The sequence below is a fragment of the Triturus cristatus genome, chromosome 3_1 (genome assembly GCF_964204655.1).
Source record: "Triturus cristatus chromosome 3_1, aTriCri1.1, whole genome shotgun sequence".
NCBI classification, from domain to species: domain Eukaryota; kingdom Metazoa; phylum Chordata; class Amphibia; order Caudata; family Salamandridae; genus Triturus; species Triturus cristatus.
The window spans coordinates 1,155,392,344-1,155,414,373 of record NC_140583.1 but is presented as its reverse complement, the minus strand read 5'-3'; the positions used below and the strand labels follow the sequence as shown (position 1 = coordinate 1,155,414,373).

Here is a 22,030-nt window from a genome sequence, read left to right as displayed (position 1 = left end):
TGAAAAGTCTTTTTGCTCGGCACGCATATATGCAGGCGAGTGATAACAAGCTATTAGGGCTAAAACAAGGCTCCAAAGATCTGGTGACGTATATCACTACATTCAATCGGCTGGTGGCCGAGACTCAATGGCCCGAAGAAAAACGGACATCTTTATTTTATAGAGGACTTAGAGATGAATTGAAGGACACACTCTCGCAGATTGTAGATCCGCCAGAAGATTGTCCTTCTTTCATTGATTTGGTAGTGAAACTGGACCATCGACTTAGCGAGAGGAAGGGAGAACGCTCGAAAGGTGACTTTTCACGCCTACTGGTCACCAGAGAGAGAAAAGACACAAAAGATGGAGTGGAACCGATGCAAATCGGAGGCATCCGGGGACCATTGAGTAAAGAAGAAAAAGAAAAACGCAGAAAATTAGATCTGTGCTTATATTGTGGGAAAGGAGGACATTACGCCAAGGAGTGTTCGGTTAAACCCAAGCATAGCGCTAAGACAGGAATGGGTAAACTGGGAACCCCGGTGCAGTCGGAAAACTAGTTGACTTGGAGAAATATGAGACCAGTTCTTCAAGTCCGCTCATCTCTTTGGTCTCTAGTTGTTTGGCCAATACCTATTCTTCTATGCCCAAGCATTTGACCTTAACAGTAGTATTGTTTTTGTCCTCTACTGATAAGACCACGCTGGCACTCATGTTGGATTCCGGGGCTACTGGAAATTTTCTAGACATTACGTTAGCCCACAGATTAGGGATAAAATTCCTACCCAAGCCACATCCAGAAACGGTTAGAGCAGTGGATGGTACTGAGTTAACGTCAGGCAAGATCGCATATCAGACACCAGTGATGGTGATGGTGTGTGAAAACGGACATACTGAACAGATCCAGTTTGACTTAATTGCAGCTCCAAACTTCGGTGCCATAGTGGGAGTGCCTTGGCTTCAGACTCATAACCCTCACATTGATTGGGTCACACGGAAGGTTACTTTTAGATCTCCCTATTGCTTACAACATTGTTACCAGGATACTACGCCTTCCACCACCTCTGTTACCTGTGCACTAACAGAGGATATTTCCACCACTCTACCTGTGGAGTATCAAGAATATGCTACGGTATTTGATGAAGTCAAAGCAGTGGCGCTGCCACCACATAGAACATTCTATTGTCGCATCGATTTAATACCCGGTGCTGACTTACCGGTGAGTCGAATCTATGCACTGACAGAACCTGAGAGCAAATATTTGCAAGAATATTTGGATGATATGTTAAAGAAGGGGTTCATTCGCCATTCCACCTCACCAGTCTCGTCCCCACTTTTCTTTATACCAAAACGTGAAGGGGGTTTGAGAGCTTGCCTAGATTATAGAGCACTTAACAAGGTGACGGTAAAGAATAAATACCCTCTCCCTTTGATTCCTGGACTATTAGATCAAGTCAGAAAAGCGAAGATCTTCACTAAGTTAGACTTACGCGGAGCATATCATCTCATTCGCGTGAAAGAGGGAGATGAATGGAAAACGGCATTCCGCACAAAGTTCGGACTCTATGAATACTGCGTAATTCCGTTTGGCCTCTGTAATGCTCCTGCAGCATTCCAGTATTTTATCAACGAAATCCTGAGGGAGTATTTGGATGTCTGTGTCATCGTATATATCGATGACATTTTAGTCTATTCCCAAGACATACACGAACACGTTTCTCATGTAAAGAAAATTCTCCAGATACTCCAAGACAACCATTTGTTTGCTAAACTGGAGAAATGCCTATTTCACGTGGAAAAAGTAAATTTTTTAGGATTTGTGATTTCCCCTGATGGCATTTATATGGATCCAGGTAAAAATCTCCGCTATCACACAATGGGCCAGTCCTTCATCTGTCAAGGAGGTACAATCCTTCCTTGGCTTCGCCAATTTTTATAGGCGCTTTATAGATCATTTCTCGGATCTCATCTCCCCCATCACCAGACTACTTAAAAAGGGAGTAGTCTTCAAGTGGGATGATATGGCTGAAAACTCTTTCCAAACCTTAAAAGACAAATTCGTGTCAGCCCCTATACTGAGACATGCAGATGAAACTCAACCCTATTATGTGGAAGCAGATGCTTCTCAATACGCAGTAGGTGGTGTACTATTGCAGAGAGACCAGTTGACAGGCACCCTCCATCCTGTGGCCTATTTTTCAAAAACTCTCGCCCCCGCTGAGCGAAATTATACTATAGGGGAGAGGGAACTCTTAGCAATAAAATTGGCTTTTCAAGAGTGGAGGCATTATTTATTGGGTTCTCCTCATGTAATCACCATCTATTCAGATCACAAGAACCTGCAGTTCTTTAGATCAGCAAAGGCACTCACACCACGCCAGATGCGATGGGTGTCTTTTATTTGTGAGTACGACTTTGTCATAAATTTCCAACCTGGGGCAAGACATGGCAGAGCTGACGCCTTGTCTAGGTTAGGTAAAGACACCACACAAACTCCTGAAGAACCTATACCATTGATACCCCCCTCCAAGATTCTAGCAGTAGGTGTCAAATCAGAAGAAGCAGAATCTCCTTTTTTGGAGAGATTGATTCTGGCATATCAAGGCCTGAAAGAAGAGGAATGGTTACTAGACCCTTTAAATAAGATCCAGGATTCCCTATACTTTCATGATGGAGTACTGTATATTCCTTCTACACAGTTGCAACAGGAAATAACCCAGTGGTGCCATGCTCTTCCCCTTGCAGGACATCCAGGGGGTGAGAAGACTCTCTTATTGTGTAAAAGATGGTTTTGGTGGCCTAACATGTCTCAGAGTATTCAGAACTTTGTGAAAGCCTGTCCTGTTTGTGCACGACAGAAATCTCTTCACACTGTTCCCTCAGGGTTGCTTTGTCCCTTACCTATACCCTCACGCCCATGGTCAGCCATCAGTATGGATTTCATCACTGACTTACCGCACTGTCAGGGTTATACCACAATACTAGTAGTCGTGGATATGCTAACAAAGATGGCGCATTTTATACCACTTAAGAAACTCTCTTCATCCAAGGAATTAATAGAGGCATTTATCATGCATGTAATAAGGTTGCATGGGTTGCCTTCAGTTATTGTGTCCGATAGAGGTCCCCAGTTTGTTTCCAAATTCTGGCAGGGAGTATGTACAGCCCTCCAGATAGATCATCGCCTGTCTTTAGCTTACCACCCACAAACTGACGGGCAAACGGAACGTACTAATCAGACATTGGAACAGTATCTACGGTGTCTGTTGAGTACGGTCACAGAGAATTGGGTACAAGCACTTCCATTGGCTGAATTTGCCTACAACAATGCAAACCACTCTGCCTCTAAGATCTCACCTTTTTTTTTTGCCTACGGTTATCATCCCAGGTTCCTGCCTCTGTCTCTTCCCCCCAGTGTGGCTAAATTCCCGGCAGTAACAGAACATCATGAGTTACTGACTCAGATATGGGAGCAAGCAATACATGAGCTCGAGGTAGCTAAAGACAGAATGAAGAGACAGGCTGATACACACAGAAAACCGGCTCCTGAGTACCAAGAAGGGGATCAGGTTTGGTTAGCCACAAAAAATCTGAGAATGTCTGGCCCCCGTAAGTTGCAACCTCGATATACTGGCCCTTTTAAGGTGAAACAGATCATCAATCCTGTAGCCATCAAGTTAGACCTCCCTGAGGACATGAAGATTCATCCTGTTTTCCACACTTCCTTGCTTAAACCTTATTTAGTGCCTTCCTGTACAGAAGCACCTCCTCCACCACTTATCATTAATGGGGAAGAAGAGTTTGAAGTCAGACGTATTGTAGACTCTAGAAGAGTACAGGGTAAGCTACAATACTTAGTCGACTGGGTAGGCTATAGCCCCGAGGACCGAACATGGGAACCTGCGGCACATGTACATGCACCTACTCTGATTCGGCGATTTCACCTCCAAAACCCTGACAAACCCAGACCGGTGAGGAGGTCTTTACGGAGGGGAACTGTTACACATTAAACTCCTTTATTGCCCTTACCCCATTAACCTTCCTTTTAAAACCCGTTCCCGATCACGTTTCCGATCTAGTTTTCAGTAGTACACTACAGGTCCCAGAAGGTAGTGGGGCAGGGCGGGGGGTTGTGTGCACTCGCAGCGGATCACCTGATGGTCAAGGCGGTTAAATCCCGTCGCGAGACGTTACGGCGGTGCTTGACAATCCTTCCTTGTGTTGGACCACGCCTCCCGCAGCTGTTCCGTGTATAGTTAGTGGCTGTTACGCTTCGTGCTGTACGTTTGCTGCGGATCTCCTTGTTTGAACCCGTTGGTGTTCCCGCGTTGGTATTCCCTTTCCTGGGTTCTGTTTCTCTGCAGTCTCGCTCCATTCCTTACCCCTTCTTCAGATCCCTTGCTTGTCTGGAGGCATTTCGAACTTTTCCGAGGGAACCATTGCACGGATTCATTTCCGCCTCCCCCGTTGGTGCATCGGTAACATTCCTCACGCATCAGGCGGGCGTCTCAATACAGACTGGAATTTAAATCCCCCTGCTGCAGTTCACGTCGTGGGACTCTCCGCTCTTTTTCTACCCTCTTCCCACGCCTATGGCAGACACCCCTACTTTCTCCTTGTGATATTCTGTGCTAGGACTCATATAACGCTCGTTGGCAGGACGTAGTGTGGTGCGCCAATTTCCCCCCGGATTGCGGGACTACGACTTCCTATTGGATCGCACCAGAAAAGGAATTACCTCATTACATTGTGGCTTCCGCCCCTGTGGATAGACCTTCCTTTTACGGCCTGTTACCTGGCACCTGCTGTGTTCAGCGTGGAGTCTCTGCGTAAAGCATCATGGTGAGTCTGAGGGAGCACACAACCTAGGGTGGAGGGAAGGTAGTTACGATAGGACTTAGTGTAAACAGGTGGGTGCGGGGATAGATATCCTGGCCTTAGTATTCCACTTACAGATTGTTTTCTTTTCTCTTTCCCTAGACATCGTACCTTTCCTGATCGCCCCCTACCCATCCCTGGGAGTTGAGACTTCTGCCTTTCAACCTTGACGCCTGGTGGTCCTTCCTTGTCTCCTCCCTCCCCTTGGGGCTAGCGCTCGGTTCTTGAATTTAGTCGAGACGGGGCTAGCTCTGGGGAGAGTGGTGAGAATCTTCTTCGCTCCTGAGGTTTTGTATCCTTTACCAAAAAACGTACCTAACAGATTGTCAAGCCCACGTTCTTTTCAAAACCCCTGAGCGAAGATGGAAAAGGACATGATAGGTATGGCTGGGGCCATGGATGACCCCAGTCATCAGGGCAATATCGCAGAGTTAGTAGTGTTAGTCACTTCTTTACGACAGGAGCTCCAGCAAGTAAAAAACGAAAATACTCGTCTCCACCTGGAATTGGACGCGGTAAAAAGTCAATCCTTGCCCCATGCCCGGGACTCTGAGGGGGCAGTCAGGCAAAAGAAGACGTATATTCAGCCTGCCCGGTTTCAAATGCCTTCTCCGGCGGTAGACCCCGCCCGAGGGGTCAATCCAACGCCAGTGAATGTTACGGTCTTGACCCCACCACAGACCCCTCTTGCTATGCCCGAACGGTTCTCGGGAGAAAGTAATAAATATGCCGTGTTTATGAACCAATGCCACTTACAGTTTCTATGTAGGTCGGCATCTTTCCCAGATGATGCGTCTAAAGTGGCGTTTATCATATCTTATTTATCGGGCAATGCGGCTTTATGGGCAGTACCACTAATAGAAAATGATGACCCTGTTTTGTACAATTTACATCTTTTTCAAGAGAAGATGAAAAGTCTTTTTGCTCGGCACGCATATATGCAGGCGAGTGATAACGAGCTATTAGGGCTAAAACAAGGCTCCAAAGATCTGGTGACGTATATCACTACATTCAATCGGCTGGTGGCCGAGACTCAATGGCCCGAAGAAAAACGGACATCTTTATTTTATAGAGGACTTAGAGATGAATTGAAGGACACACTCTCGCAGATTGTAGATCCGCCAGAAGATTGTCCTTCTTTCATTGATTTGGTAGTGAAACTGGACCATCGACTTAGCGAGAGGAAGGGAGAACGCTCGAAAGGTGACTTTTCACGCCTACTGGTCACCAGAGAGAGAAAAGACAAAAAAGATGGAGTGGAACCGATGCAAATCGGAGGCATCCGGGGACCATTGAGTAAAGAAGAAAAAGAAAAACGCAGAAAATTAGATCTGTGCTTATATTGTGGGAAAGGAGGTCATTACGCCAAGGAGTGTTCGGTTAAACCCAAGCATAGCGCTAAGACAGGAATGGGTAAACTGGGAACCCCGGTGCAGTCGGAAAACTAGTTGACTTGGAGAAATATGAGACCAGTTCTTCAAGTCCGCTCATCTCTTTGGTCTCTAGTTGTTTGGCCAATACCTATTCTTCTATGCCCAAGCATTTGACCTTAACAGTAGTATTGTTTTTGTCCTCTACTGATAAGACCACGCTGGCACTCATGTTGGATTCCGGGGCTACTGGAAATTTTCTAGACATTACGTTAGCCCACAGATTAGGGATAAAATTCCTACCCAAGCCACATCTAGAAACGGTTAGAGCAGTGGATGGTACTGAGTTAACGTCAGGCAAGATCGCATATCAGACACCAGTGATGGTGATGGTGTGTGAAAACGGACATACTGAACAGATCCAGTTTGACTTAATTGCAGCTCCAAACTTCGGTGCCATAGTGGGAGTGCCTTGGCTTCAGACTCATAACCCTCACATTGATTGGGTCACACGGAAGGTTACTTTTAGATCTCCCTATTGCTTACAACATTGTTACCAGGATACTACGCCTTCCACCACCTCTGTTACCTGTGCACTAACAGAGGATATTTCCACCACTCTACCTGTGGAGTATCAAGAATATGCTACGGTATTTGATGAAGTCAAAGCAGTGGCGCTGCCACCACATAGAACATTCGATTGTCGCATCGATTTAATACCCGGTGCTGACTTACCGGTGAGTCGAATCTATGCACTGACAGAACCTGAGAGCAAATATTTGCAAGAATATTTGGATGATATGTTAAAGAAGGGGTTCATTCGCCATTCCACCTCACCAGTCTCGTCCCCACTTTTCTTTATACCAAAACGTGAAGGGGGTTTGAGAGCTTGCCTAGATTATAGAGCACTTAACAAGGTGACGGTAAAGAATAAATACCCTCTCCCTTTGATTCCTGGACTATTAGATCAAGTCAGAAAAGCGAAGATCTTCACTAAGTTAGACTTACGCGGAGCATATCATCTCATTCGCGTGAAAGAGGGAGATGAATGGAAAACGGCATTCCGCACAAAGTTCGGACTCTATGAATACTGCGTAATGCCGTTTGGCCTCTGTAATGCTCCTGCAGCATTCCAGTATTTTATCAACGAAATCCTGAGGGAGTATTTGGATGTCTGTGTCATCGTATATATCGATGACATTTTAGTCTATTCCCAAGACATACACGAACACGTTTCTCATGTAAAGAAAATTCTCCAGATACTCCAAGACAACCATTTGTTTGCTAAACTGGAGAAATGCCTATTTCACGTGGAAAAAGTAAATTTTTTAGGATTTGTGATTTCCCCTGATGGCATTTATATGGATCCAGCTAAAATCTCCGCTATCACACAATGGGCCAGTCCTTCATCTGTCAAGGAGGTACAATCCTTCCTTGGCTTCGCCAATTTTTATAGGCGCTTTATAGATCATTTCTCGGATCTCATCTCCCCCATCACCAGACTACTTAAAAAGGGAGTAGTCTTCAAGTGGGATGATATGGCTGAAAACTCTTTCCAAACCTTAAAAGACAAATTCGTGTCAGCCCCTATACTGAGACATGCAGATGAAACTCAACCCTATTATGTGGAAGCAGATGCTTCTCAATACGCAGTAGGTGGTGTACTATTGCAGAGAGACCAGTTGACAGGCACCCTCCATCCTGTGGCCTATTTTTCAAAAACTCTCGCCCCCGCTGAGCGAAATTATACTATAGGGGAGAGGGAACTCTTAGCAATAAAATTGGCTTTTCAAGAGTGGAGGCATTATTTATTGGGTTCTCCTCATGTAATCACCATCTATTCAGATCACAAGAACCTGCAGTTCTTTAGATCAGCAAAGGCACTCACACCACGCCAGATGCGATGGGTGTCTTTTTTTTGTGAGTACGACTTTGTCATAAATTTCCAACCTGGGGCAAGACATGGCAGAGCTGACGCCTTGTCTAGGTTAGGTAAAGACACCACACAAACTCCTGAAGAACCTATACCATTGATACCCCCCTCCAAGATTCTAGCAGTAGGTGTCAAATCAGAAGAAGCAGAATCTCCTTTTTTGGAGAGATTGATTCTGGCATATCAAGGCCTGAAAGAAGAGGAATGGTTACTAGACCCTTTAAATAAGATCCAGGATTCCCTATACTTTCATGATGGAGTACTGTATATTCCTTCTACACAGTTGCAACAGGAAATAACCCAGTGGTGCCATGCTCTTCCCCTTGCAGGACATCCAGGGGGTGAGAAGACTCTCTTATTGTGTAAAAGATGGTTTTGGTGGCCTAACATGTCTCAGAGTATTCAGAACTTTGTGAAAGCCTGTCCTGTTTGTGCACGACAGAAATCTCTTCACACTGTTCCCTCAGGGTTGCTTTGTCCCTTACCTATACCCTCACGCCCATGGTCAGCCATCAGTATGGATTTCATCACTGACTTACCGCACTGTCAGGGTTGTACCACAATACTAGTAGTCGTGGATATGCTAACAAAGATGGCGCATTTTATACCACTTAAGAAACTCCCTTCATCCAAGGAATTAATAGAGGCATTTATCATGCATGTAATAAGGTTGCATGGGTTGCCTTCAGTTATTGTGTCCGATAGAGGTCCCCAGTTTGTTTCCAAATTCTGGCAGGGAGTATGTACAGCCCTCCAGATAGATCATCGCCTGTCTTCAGCTTACCACCCACAAACTGACGGGCAAACGGAACGTACTAATCAGACATTGGAACAGTATCTACGGTGTCTGTTGAGTACGGTCACAGAGAATTGGGTACAAGCACTTCCATTGGCTGAATTTGCCTACAACAATGCAAACCACTCTGCCTCTAAGATCTCACCTTTTTTTTTTGCCTACGGTTATCATCCCAGGTTCCTGCCTCTGTCTCTTCCCCCCAGTGTGGCTAAATTCCCGGCAGTAACAGAACATCATGAGTTACTGACTCAGATATGGGAGCAAGCAATACATGAGCTCGAGGTAGCTAAAGACAGAATGAAGAGACAGGCTGATATACACAGAAAACCGGCTCCTGAGTACCAAGAAGGGGATCAGGTTTGGTTAACCACAAAAAATCTGAGAATGTCTGGCCCCCGTAAGTTGCAACCTCGATATACTGGCCCTTTTAAGGTGAAACAGATCATCAATCCTGTAGCCATCAAGTTAGACCTCCCTGAGGACATGAAGATTCATCCTGTTTTCCACACTTCCTTGCTTAAACCTTATTTAGTGCCTTCCTGTACAGAACCACCTCCTCCACCACTTATCATTAATGGGGAAGAAGAGTTTGAAGTCAGACGTATTGTAGACTCTAGAAGAGTACAGGGTAAGCTACAATACTTAGTCGACTGGGTAGGCTATAGCCCCGAGGACCGAACATGGGAACCTGCGGCACATGTACATGCACCTACTCTGATTCGGCGATTTCACCTCCAAAACCCTGACAAACCCAGACCGGTGAGGAGGTCTTTACGGAGGGGAACTGTTACACATTAAACTCCTTTATTGCCCTTACCCCATTAACCTTCCTTTTAAAACCCGTTCCCGATCACGTTTCCGATCTAGTTTTCAGTAGTAGTTTACGTAGTGGGTCGCGACACTGCTCGTCATACTGCAAATAACCCCAAAGGATTCTGGACAGTGTAGTGGCTACGGTGAGTACGCCTACGCCACGAGTATACAAAAGTAATGCCATCCCTGGACACGTGTTTCGAGGTAATTGCCTCTCGTCAGCAGGGAGCAGGTAGGTATGCGGGGTGCCGATGACTGCCAAAATAATAGGTAAAGTACCTTTCAAGGCGCGCAGGTGCAGACACCAGGCTCGTCAGCCCAAAGTCGCTGCCACTACATTATCCAGAATTCTTTGGGGCTATTTGCTAGTATGACGAGCAGTGTCGCGACCCACTACGTAAACTATTTAAAGCTCTTTCGAGCGACTTTGGGCTGACGAGCCTGGTGTCTGCACCTGCGCGCCTTGAAAGGTACTTTACCTATATATTTTGGCAGTCTACTTGGCACCCCGCATACCTACCTGCTCCCTGCTGACGAGAGGCAATTACCTCGAAACACGTGTCCAGGGATGGCATTATTTCACATACTCGTGGCATAGGCGTACTCACCGCTGCCACTACATTATCCAGAATTCTTTGGGGCTATTTGCTAGTATGACGAGCAGTGTCGCGACCCACTACGTAAACTATTTAAAGCTCTTTCGAGCGACTTTGGGCTGACGAGCCTGGTGTCTGCACCTGCGCGCCTTGAAAGGTACTTTACCTATATATTTTGGCAGTCTACTTGGCACCCCGCATACCTACCTGCTCCCTGCTGACGAGAGGCAATTACCTCGAAACACGTGTCCAGGGATGGCATTATTTCACATACTCGTGGCATAGGCGTACTCACCGCTGCCACTACATTATCCAGAATTCTTTGGGGCTATTTGCTAGTATGACGAGCAGTGTCGCGACCCACTACGTAAACTATTTAAAGCTCTTTCGAGCGACTTTGGGCTGACGAGCCTGGTGTCTGCACCTGCGCGCCTTGAAAGGTACTTTACCTATATATTTTGGCAGTCTACTTGGCACCCCGCATACCTACCTGCTCCCTGCTGACGAGAGGCAATTACCTCGAAACACGTGTCCAGGGATGGCATTATTTCACATACTCGTGGCATAGGCGTACTCACCGCTGCCACTACATTATCCAGAATTCTTTGGGGCTATTTGCTAGTATGACGAGCAGTGTCGCGACCCACTACGTAAACTATTTAAAGCTCTTTCGAGCGACTTTGGGCTGACGAGCCTGGTGTCTGCACCTGCGCGCCTTGAAAGGTACTTTACCTATATATTTTGGCAGTCTACTTGGCACCCCGCATACCTACCTGCTCCCTGCTGACGAGAGGCAATTACCTCGAAACACGTGTCCAGGGATGGCATTATTTCACATACTCGTGGCATAGGCGTACTCACCGCTGCCACTACATTATCCAGAATTCTTTGGGGCTATTTGCTAGTATGACGAGCAGTGTCGCGACCCACTACGTAAACTATTTAAAGCTCTTTCGAGCGACTTTGGGCTGACGAGCCTGGTGTCTGCACCTGCGCGCCTTGAAAGGTACTTTACCTATATATTTTGGCAGTCTACTTGGCACCCCGCATACCTACCTGCTCCCTGCTGACGAGAGGCAATTACCTCGAAACACGTGTCCAGGGATGGCATTATTTCACATACTCGTGGCATAGGCGTACTCACCGCTGCCACTACATTATCCAGAATTCTTTGGGGCTATTTGCTAGTATGACGAGCAGTGTCGCGACCCACTACGTAAACTATTTAAAGCTCTTTCGAGCGACTTTGGGCTGACGAGCCTGGTGTCTGCACCTGCGCGCCTTGAAAGGTACTTTACCTATATATTTTGGCAGTCTACTTGGCACCCCGCATACCTACCTGCTCCCTGCTGACGAGAGGCAATTACCTCGAAACACGTGTCCAGGGATGGCATTATTTCACATACTCGTGGCATAGGCGTACTCACCGCTGCCACTACATTATCCAGAATTCTTTGGGGCTATTTGCTAGTATGACGAGCAGTGTCGCGACCCACTACGTAAACTATTTAAAGCTCTTTCGAGCGACTTTGGGCTGACGAGCCTGGTGTCTGCACCTGCGCGCCTTGAAAGGTACTTTACCTATATATTTTGGCAGTCTACTTGGCACCCCGCATACCTACCTGCTCCCTGCTGACGAGAGGCAATTACCTCGAAACACGTGTCCAGGGATGGCATTATTTCACATACTCGTGGCATAGGCGTACTCACCGCTGCCACTACATTATCCAGAATTCTTTGGGGCTATTTGCTAGTATGACGAGCAGTGTCGCGACCCACTACGTAAACTATTTAAAGCTCTTTCGAGCGACTTTGGGCTGACGAGCCTGGTGTCTGCACCTGCGCGCCTTGAAAGGTACTTTACCTATATATTTTGGCAGTCTACTTGGCACCCCGCATACCTACCTGCTCCCTGCTGACGAGAGGCAATTACCTCGAAACACGTGTCCAGGGATGGCATTATTTCACATACTCGTGGCATAGGCGTACTCACCGCTGCCACTACATTATCCAGAATTCTTTGGGGCTATTTGCTAGTATGACGAGCAGTGTCGCGACCCACTACGTAAACTATTTAAAGCTCTTTCGAGCGACTTTGGGCTGACGAGCCTGGTGTCTGCACCTGCGCGCCTTGAAAGGTACTTTACCTATATATTTTGGCAGTCTACTTGGCACCCCGCATACCTACCTGCTCCCTGCTGACGAGAGGCAATTACCTCGAAACACGTGTCCAGGGATGGCATTATTTCACATACTCGTGGCATAGGCGTACTCACCGCTGCCACTACATTATCCAGAATTCTTTGGGGCTATTTGCTAGTATGACGAGCAGTGTCGCGACCCACTACGTAAACTATTTAAAGCTCTTTCGAGCGACTTTGGGCTGACGAGCCTGGTGTCTGCACCTGCGCGCCTTGAAAGGTACTTTACCTATATATTTTGGCAGTCTACTTGGCACCCCGCATACCTACCTGCTCCCTGCTGACGAGAGGCAATTACCTCGAAACACGTGTCCAGGGATGGCATTATTTCACATACTCGTGGCATAGGCGTACTCACCGCTGCCACTACATTATCCAGAATTCTTTGGGGCTATTTGCTAGTATGACGAGCAGTGTCGCGACCCACTACGTAAACTATTTAAAGCTCTTTCGAGCGACTTTGGGCTGACGAGCCTGGTGTCTGCACCTGCGCGCCTTGAAAGGTACTTTACCTATATATTTTGGCAGTCTACTTGGCACCCCGCATACCTACCTGCTCCCTGCTGACGAGAGGCAATTACCTCGAAACACGTGTCCAGGGATGGCATTATTTCACATACTCGTGGCATAGGCGTACTCACCGCTGCCACTACATTATCCAGAATTCTTTGGGGCTATTTGCTAGTATGACGAGCAGTGTCGCGACCCACTACGTAAACTATTTAAAGCTCTTTCGAGCGACTTTGGGCTGACGAGCCTGGTGTCTGCACCTGCGCGCCTTGAAAGGTACTTTACCTATATATTTTGGCAGTCTACTTGGCACCCCGCATACCTACCTGCTCCCTGCTGACGAGAGGCAATTACCTCGAAACACGTGTCCAGGGATGGCATTATTTCACATACTCGTGGCATAGGCGTACTCACCGCTGCCACTACATTATCCAGAATTCTTTGGGGCTATTTGCTAGTATGACGAGCAGTGTCGCGACCCACTACGTAAACTATTTAAAGCTCTTTCGAGCGACTTTGGGCTGACGAGCCTGGTGTCTGCACCTGCGCGCCTTGAAAGGTACTTTACCTATATATTTTGGCAGTCTACTTGGCACCCCGCATACCTACCTGCTCCCTGCTGACGAGAGGCAATTACCTCGAAACACGTGTCCAGGGATGGCATTATTTCACATACTCGTGGCATAGGCGTACTCACCGCTGCCACTACATTATCCAGAATTCTTTGGGGCTATTTGCTAGTATGACGAGCAGTGTCGCGACCCACTACGTAAACTATTTAAAGCTCTTTCGAGCGACTTTGGGCTGACGAGCCTGGTGTCTGCACCTGCGCGCCTTGAAAGGTACTTTACCTATATATTTTGGCAGTCTACTTGGCACCCCGCATACCTACCTGCTCCCTGCTGACGAGAGGCAATTACCTCGAAACACGTGTCCAGGGATGGCATTATTTCACATACTCGTGGCATAGGCGTACTCACCGCTGCCACTACATTATCCAGAATTCTTTGGGGCTATTTGCTAGTATGACGAGCAGTGTCGCGACCCACTACGTAAACTATTTAAAGCTCTTTCGAGCGACTTTGGGCTGACGAGCCTGGTGTCTGCACCTGCGCGCCTTGAAAGGTACTTTACCTATATATTTTGGCAGTCTACTTGGCACCCCGCATACCTACCTGCTCCCTGCTGACGAGAGGCAATTACCTCGAAACACGTGTCCAGGGATGGCATTATTTCACATACTCGTGGCATAGGCGTACTCACCGCTGCCACTACATTATCCAGAATTCTTTGGGGCTATTTGCTAGTATGACGAGCAGTGTCGCGACCCACTACGTAAACTATTTAAAGCTCTTTCGAGCGACTTTGGGCTGACGAGCCTGGTGTCTGCACCTGCGCGCCTTGAAAGGTACTTTACCTATATATTTTGGCAGTCTACTTGGCACCCCGCATACCTACCTGCTCCCTGCTGACGAGAGGCAATTACCTCGAAACACGTGTCCAGGGATGGCATTATTTCACATACTCGTGGCATAGGCGTACTCACCGCTGCCACTACATTATCCAGAATTCTTTGGGGCTATTTGCTAGTATGACGAGCAGTGTCGCGACCCACTACGTAAACTATTTAAAGCTCTTTCGAGCGACTTTGGGCTGACGAGCCTGGTGTCTGCACCTGCGCGCCTTGAAAGGTACTTTACCTATATATTTTGGCAGTCTACTTGGCACCCCGCATACCTACCTGCTCCCTGCTGACGAGAGGCAATTACCTCGAAACACGTGTCCAGGGATGGCATTATTTCACATACTCGTGGCATAGGCGTACTCACCGCTGCCACTACATTATCCAGAATTCTTTGGGGCTATTTGCTAGTATGACGAGCAGTGTCGCGACCCACTACGTAAACTATTTAAAGCTCTTTCGAGCGACTTTGGGCTGACGAGCCTGGTGTCTGCACCTGCGCGCCTTGAAAGGTACTTTACCTATATATTTTGGCAGTCTACTTGGCACCCCGCATACCTACCTGCTCCCTGCTGACGAGAGGCAATTACCTCGAAACACGTGTCCAGGGATGGCATTATTTCACATACTCGTGGCATAGGCGTACTCACCGCTGCCACTACATTATCCAGAATTCTTTGGGGCTATTTGCTAGTATGACGAGCAGTGTCGCGACCCACTACGTAAACTATTTAAAGCTCTTTCGAGCGACTTTGGGCTGACGAGCCTGGTGTCTGCACCTGCGCGCCTTGAAAGGTACTTTACCTATATATTTTGGCAGTCTACTTGGCACCCCGCATACCTACCTGCTCCCTGCTGACGAGAGGCAATTACCTCGAAACACGTGTCCAGGGATGGCATTATTTCACATACTCGTGGCATAGGCGTACTCACCGCTGCCACTACATTATCCAGAATTCTTTGGGGCTATTTGCTAGTATGACGAGCAGTGTCGCGACCCACTACGTAAACTAGTTTTCAGTAGTACACTACAGGTCCCAGAAGGTAGTGGGGCAGGGCGGGGTTGTGTGCACTCGCAGCGGATCACCTGATGGTCAAGGCGGTTAAATCCCGTCGCGAGACGTTACGGCGGTGCTTGACAATCCTTCCTTGTGTTGGACCACGCCTCCCGCAGCTGTTCCGTGTATAGTTAGTGGCTGTTACGCTTCGTGCTGTACGTTTGCTGCGGATCTCCTTGTTTGAACCCGTTGGTGTTCCCGCGTTGGTATTCCCTTTCCTGGGTTCTGTTTCTCTGCAGTCTCGCTCCATTCCTTACCCCTTCTTCAGATCCCTTGCTTGTCTGGAGGCATTTCGAACTTTTCCGAGGGAACCATTGCACGGATTCATTTCCGCCTCCCCCGTTGGTGCATCGGTAACATTCCTCACGCATCAGGCGGGCGTCTCAATACAGACTGGAATTTAAATCCCCCTGCTGCAGTTCACGTCGTGGGACTCTCCGCTCTTTTTCTACCCTCTTCCCACGCCTATGGCAGACACCCCTACTTTCTCCTTGTGATATTCTGTGCTAGGACTCATATAACGCTCGTTGGCAGGACGTAGTGTGGTGCGCCAATTTCCCCCCGGATTGCGGGACTACGACTTCCTATTAGATCGCACCAGCAAAGGAATTACCTCATTACATTGTGGCTTCCGCCCCTGTGGATAGACCTTCCTTTTACGGCCTGTTACCTGGCACCTGCTGTGTTCAGCGTGGAGTCTCTGCGTAAAGCATCATGGTGAGTCTGAGGGAGCACACAACCTAGGGTGGAGGGGAGGTAGTTACGATAGGACTTAGTGTAAACAGGTGGGTGCGGGGATAGATATCCTGGCCTTAGTATTCCACTTACAGATTGTTTTCTTTTCTCTTTCCCTAGACATCATACCTTTCCTGATCGCCCCCTACCCATCCCTGGGAGTTGAGACTTCTGCCTTTCAACCTTGACGCCTGGTGGTCCTTCCTTGTCTCCTCCCTCCCCTTGGGGCTAGCGCTCGGTTCTTGAATTTAGTCGAGACGGGGCTAGCTCTGGGGAGAGTGGTGAGAATCTTCTTCGCTCCTGAGGTTTTGTATCCTTTACCAAAAAACGTACCTAACATAACTGGATAGACAACCGCCCAAACTGAGCATAAAGCCTTGCAATACGACAGGGTTATGGCTGGGTATGGCTTGGATTCAGTTAGAGTATATGTGGCGGGAGCTCCACCCTGTGGCACAGGAATACTCGTATTACTCTCCCACACATGGTACACATTGTAGATTTGACTACTTTCTCCTCGCTAATGACCGGGTCCTCGATATTGTGAAAGCGTGCTATCAAGTACGATTCCTTTCGGATCATGGCTGTCTGATTCTGGACTGTGGGGTTAAAAATCACTGACCTATTATCCCCCTGTGGAGGTTCAGGCTCGAGGCCCTAGGGGACCTGGAATATGCTACTGATATGCAGGACACACTCCAGGGTTTCTTTAACACGAACTGAACATCTGCAGCTTCACGAGTCGCGGAATGGGAGGCATTAAAAGTGGTCATTGAGGGGCAAGCATTGGTAAGATGTATGGTATTAGGAGAAAGTTAGAATGGGAGTTGGGAGGCAACGAGAACAGCTGGCAGAACTGAAGAGTCAGATGCAGGGGCAGGAAGACATATCACTGACAGAAGCCTATAGGGCTGTGGCAAATGTCTGGGACAGGCTGGATTGCCATGTCCAAAAGGACTACAGGCAAGGTCTCCCTAGAGATGGTGATAAGTCAGGACAAATGTTGACTTGGCCACTAACAAGAGAACATCCCCCAGCAACAATTCTTACCTACCGGAGACCCAATGGGGCACTGGTTATGGGTCAAACAGCTATTACCCAGCTCTTGCATAATCATCTCAACAGGGTATATACTGCCTCAACCTCAGGGAGCAACACAGGGCGGAAGAATTATTTTCCTGGGTGGCTGTCCCTCAGCTGACAGCAGCCCAAGCAGAGGGACTCAGTGAGGCAGGAACAAGATGTAAATTAAGAAAACGAAAAATTAAATTAAACTTACCTCCTCGCGGCATCCTCCCTTGCCGCGTCTCTTCTCTGCTGGCTGGAACAAGGCACTGGAAGCACCCAAGCTGAAGTTCCCCTGAGCCAAACACAACACTGCAATTTATCTGAGCGCTAAACCACAGGGATAGGGAGTCTGGGCATGTTCTCCACCCAAGCTGTATTGCAGCCTGGGTGGAGAACATGCTAGGAGCGAATTAATGTGTGGCCGACCAAATATTCATGGGCACTTTAGGGAGTGCAAACCCCCCTACCCCACCCTGCTCTATCAGCAGAGCAGCCCTGCCCCGCCTGGCAAAGGTGCCGTGCCTGCATAAGAAAAAATAAAATGCTAATAACTTTCAGTTATTATTACGCTTTCCTGTTTTCAGTTTCTATTTTTGGTAAATTCTGCCGGGGTTTTTTCAGTGATTTCAATACTTTAAAAAAAACTGTGCTTATCAGTGGTTACACATTTTCGCACCATTAAAAAAAACAGAATCAGTGTTTTTCTAGTTTTTATAGAAAGTTTTGCTTTTATCATTGCTTGCTTCCTGCATCAATAGTGCATGGTATGACGACAGTGTAAGTACAGTGCATATGAAGTCCAAATACATTTTGACAAATCAAACGTATTGTAGTACACCATACAATACTTCTTCAGTGAGTCTTTCGTCATACGGTTTGCTCTTTCCCTCTCATCTAAACTATTATCTGTGAAATGGCCCACTCAACATTGGCACTTGAGATGGGCAACGCCATAACAGCCAGTACACAATTTGCTAACTCTGGCAACTGACATAGCTTTCCATGCCAATACTGGTGCACCTGAAGATTGCGATTCTCTGGGACGGGTTCTGCGACATATGCGTTGAACTGGGCGCATGTGCCCTCAGAATTATTGAAGCGGTCAAAAATGAAGCAGTACTTTTTAAAGTCCAGAGAAAATTCCACTTTACGAAAAGGATCTAGAACTTGGGACGAGTACCACAATGAAGCTTCATTGACTTCAAATGCCATCGTCGGTAAAGGGAATTTTTTATGCATCATTGTCATTTCTCATGCATTGTAAAATAAAATTTGCTCCTCAGCATTTCTTTGCTTACCAAGTGGCAAGCATTCTACCATGAAATATGTTGCAGTGCCAAAGTCACAAAAAGTGTTGTCTAGCCTACTCTCAAGGAGATGTTTCACATCCACACCAATTACGCTGAACACTTGGTAGACCAGAGTGTTTACAGACTCTAGTTTTTGAATATGTCCATTATCTCAGAGTAAAGCTGGAACAGGGCAAAAGTAAAGGGAAGTAGGCCTTATAGGGCACAAATCCCTCTTTAAGTGTAAATACCCATCAAACTTTCATTTATCAGAATTCACATTATTTTCTGACAACTTTCCACCTTGCAAAGGTCAGAGATTTACTCATGTACATGTCAGAGGTTTACTTCTTGCTGTCAAGGGCAGGTGTAAATCTCTTTCCAAGGTGGGAAGGAGTAAAATGCATATTAATGGGCAATGGGAAGGATTTCTTCTTCATAGCCACTGTTTGGTGAGCAGGCCAAATGCTGTTTGTATGTGTGACTTGTAGAAGTCAATGCCCCCATGATATTGTTATTTTTGCAAGCAGGTTACACATACAAAAAGGCAGAACTATGGCACTCTTGGAATACACACACTAACTAAGGACAACCAGAAGTCCCAGGAGGCATATCTAGTGAGGTGATGTCATCACGTGTAAGTAAACTTTAAATCTCACACACTGGAAAAGTCCTTGTGATTACGGCGCTCTCTACAGACTTTTAGTTAGAAGTCAACATTCTACCAGCTCACCAAAGAGTGGTTATGGAGATGTCCCAGATACAGAGTGAAGAACTATTGCTTTTAATGCATTTAGCAATTTTAATCTGGTTTTAAATTCCAAACTTTACAATAACCTATTTTTGTTCCTGAGACAAGTTTTAAACACAGTAAAGAGCCTCCAAGATTTTGCAATCAGCAAAATCAGCAAATGAAAGCTATGCCCGCAATGTTACACCTGCCAGTAACCCTTTTGTAGATATCTGGCCGGAGTAAATGGAGATATTTTGGCTGTAAACGTATGTTTCTGATCGGAAATACCTTTGTAATTCAGGCCCACAATGTTCACAAACTAGTCACAGAATACAATGTTTTTTCATTTGAAATAAACATTATTTCCTGAGTAACAGCACGGAATATGCATTTTTCATCACCAATTAATATATGTGGGCAGGCGAGCAGCTTTTTTCCACCCAATTCTCTCTCTTTGCCTTTATGAACAACTGTAGACAATTTTCAAAAGTGCTACATCCATGGCAGAAATCCGACTCAGTTGCCGACCACTTCCTGGTGGGCGAGCATACTCCTATCAGCCATCTACTTTCTCCCCGGCAGGATGTGTGTATGTGGGGTTGAGGTGGGGTGCAGGGGCAATGTACTGTTGTGCTTGGCTTGATCTCCACTTTACAATGTTCTCCCAAAATTGATGTGCAACACAAAATCACACTCTATTACTTTAAACATGCCTATGCGAAGTTGCAATACTCTGACAGAACAGATTTCATTGTTTAAAGGCTGAAACGGACTGTTAGTAAAATAAAGTCCCTCCAAAATGCTGCAAAAATCGAAATTCGGTGCTCTACATTTTTTTTGTTTATGTGCTCCTAAATTTGATAATCCATGCTGAGATAAACTAGAGTGTCTGACAGACTCCTTTTTTGGCATTAACCAAAATTTCCTCTCGCAAGCATTTCCCAACATGAAAATTGTAATCATGACATAAGACGAATTAATTCATTTGCAGTGCCGATACACATGTGGAGACTTTCTGTGGTGGTTTAAGTTACCAGGAGACATAAGCACACAATAAAGTATGCACTGGAATAGCTTGATATTAATTTTTTTATTGCAACACAGATGCCAATGTATCCAGTTACAATGTGAATGTTTTTTTACAACACAAGTAACTGAACCAGATCAAATACCCAAACTGGTATGTTGTGGCAATGACTGCATAAGGACTGTAGCTTTTACATCATAGTGGTCCACCTTGGCCTGATGAAAGTCGCACACCCAACAATGCTGCAGAAAGGGAAGAAAGTGCTGACTTCTTATTAATGACAACCTAGGAGCCTAATTAACTACTTTGGTGCAATCGCCTCATTGACCTAACGTTTGGGAGATTGAACTTCAATATTTTTTTCTCTGGTTACACAGTTTAAACAGTGCTGACCCCTGACAGTATGCTACACCTCTACACTACACTCCATGGCAGAGGCAGATCAGCTTTCAGTTAATGAAGACGTTAACAGATGTGTGATGGTCCTAATGCTGTATTGCACTTCAACAAAGTGTGGTAGCACTTGGATAAAGTAGCACAGCACTTATCATAGGTGTGGGCCTTCAGTAAGCCCCAAAGCATTGTGTTAGGTGACGCCTTTGAATTTTTAATTTGGTTTCCAATCCTTGTTTCAGCATGAAATATTTTACAATTTTAAATGTAGCAATCTCCTTTCATTTAAACAATTAATACAGTTCCATTATCACTGAAGTACTCTCCTGAACATCATGATATTTCGCTATGAATGCAACTTTCCACTGGAGGTTAGTAGCCGTCAGGACGTGCTGACTTTGAATTCTGCAGAATAATTAAAATGCCAAGAAACCTAAGTAACTGTTTCAACAAGGGAGCAACCTGCTCTCCCTTGAGGTTTGCTTAGCATATATACATGATGTGGCAAATGAATTAGTATGTGCGAAATCTGATTTTCTTGTTTTAGTTCGTGCAAAATACTTATCCCATGTTTGTTGCCATCATTGTAATCCTTTCTATAAGATCCCGTAGTCTTCAGTTCTTGCCAACCACTTTAAGTAAAAATGAATCCTGGAAGAATGGTTATATAATACTGCACAAAAAAAAAATCAAATAATTGGTGCTTAATTCAAACATTACATCTATCTCTATAGTGTTTTTCGACAGTATTAGAACTAGAAATGAAATGTGCATAATTATTTAGGTAAAGGCTATAATGATAGGGCAATTAAAAAAAAAAAACAATGACTTAAGGAACATTAATCCTCTCTTCGATCCGGCTCAGAATAAAGTTCGGGAGTCTTATAGTTTCAGTCACACACATACAACACAAGTTATTCCTGCTACAACATTTGAAGCATAAATTTGGAGGAGCGTATAGTAAGTTGGAAATTGAACTAAGATGGAGAAAAGTTTTTTTACATTTATTTTTGTAACTGCCTAATATTATGTCTACTGGTCGTCTTCATTAGGAACTTTTTACCCAGAAGACTGTGAATGAAGTATTGCATACATCAGCTACTTTAGGGTTTCACTTCATGTACAAGTTTGCTGCTAAACTGTGCACCAGTTGAGTGTGTTCTCCAGAATTCAGGTAGTGAATTGCTGC

General features: G+C 46.0%; 1 protein-coding gene across 6 annotated transcripts in view; it reads right to left on the bottom strand.

The window, feature by feature from the left end:
• Window positions 1-22,030, bottom strand: part of LOC146861665 (uncharacterized) — a 313,510-nt gene that overhangs the window by 248,712 nt on the left and 42,768 nt on the right. The gene's annotated exons all lie outside the window — the stretch shown is intronic.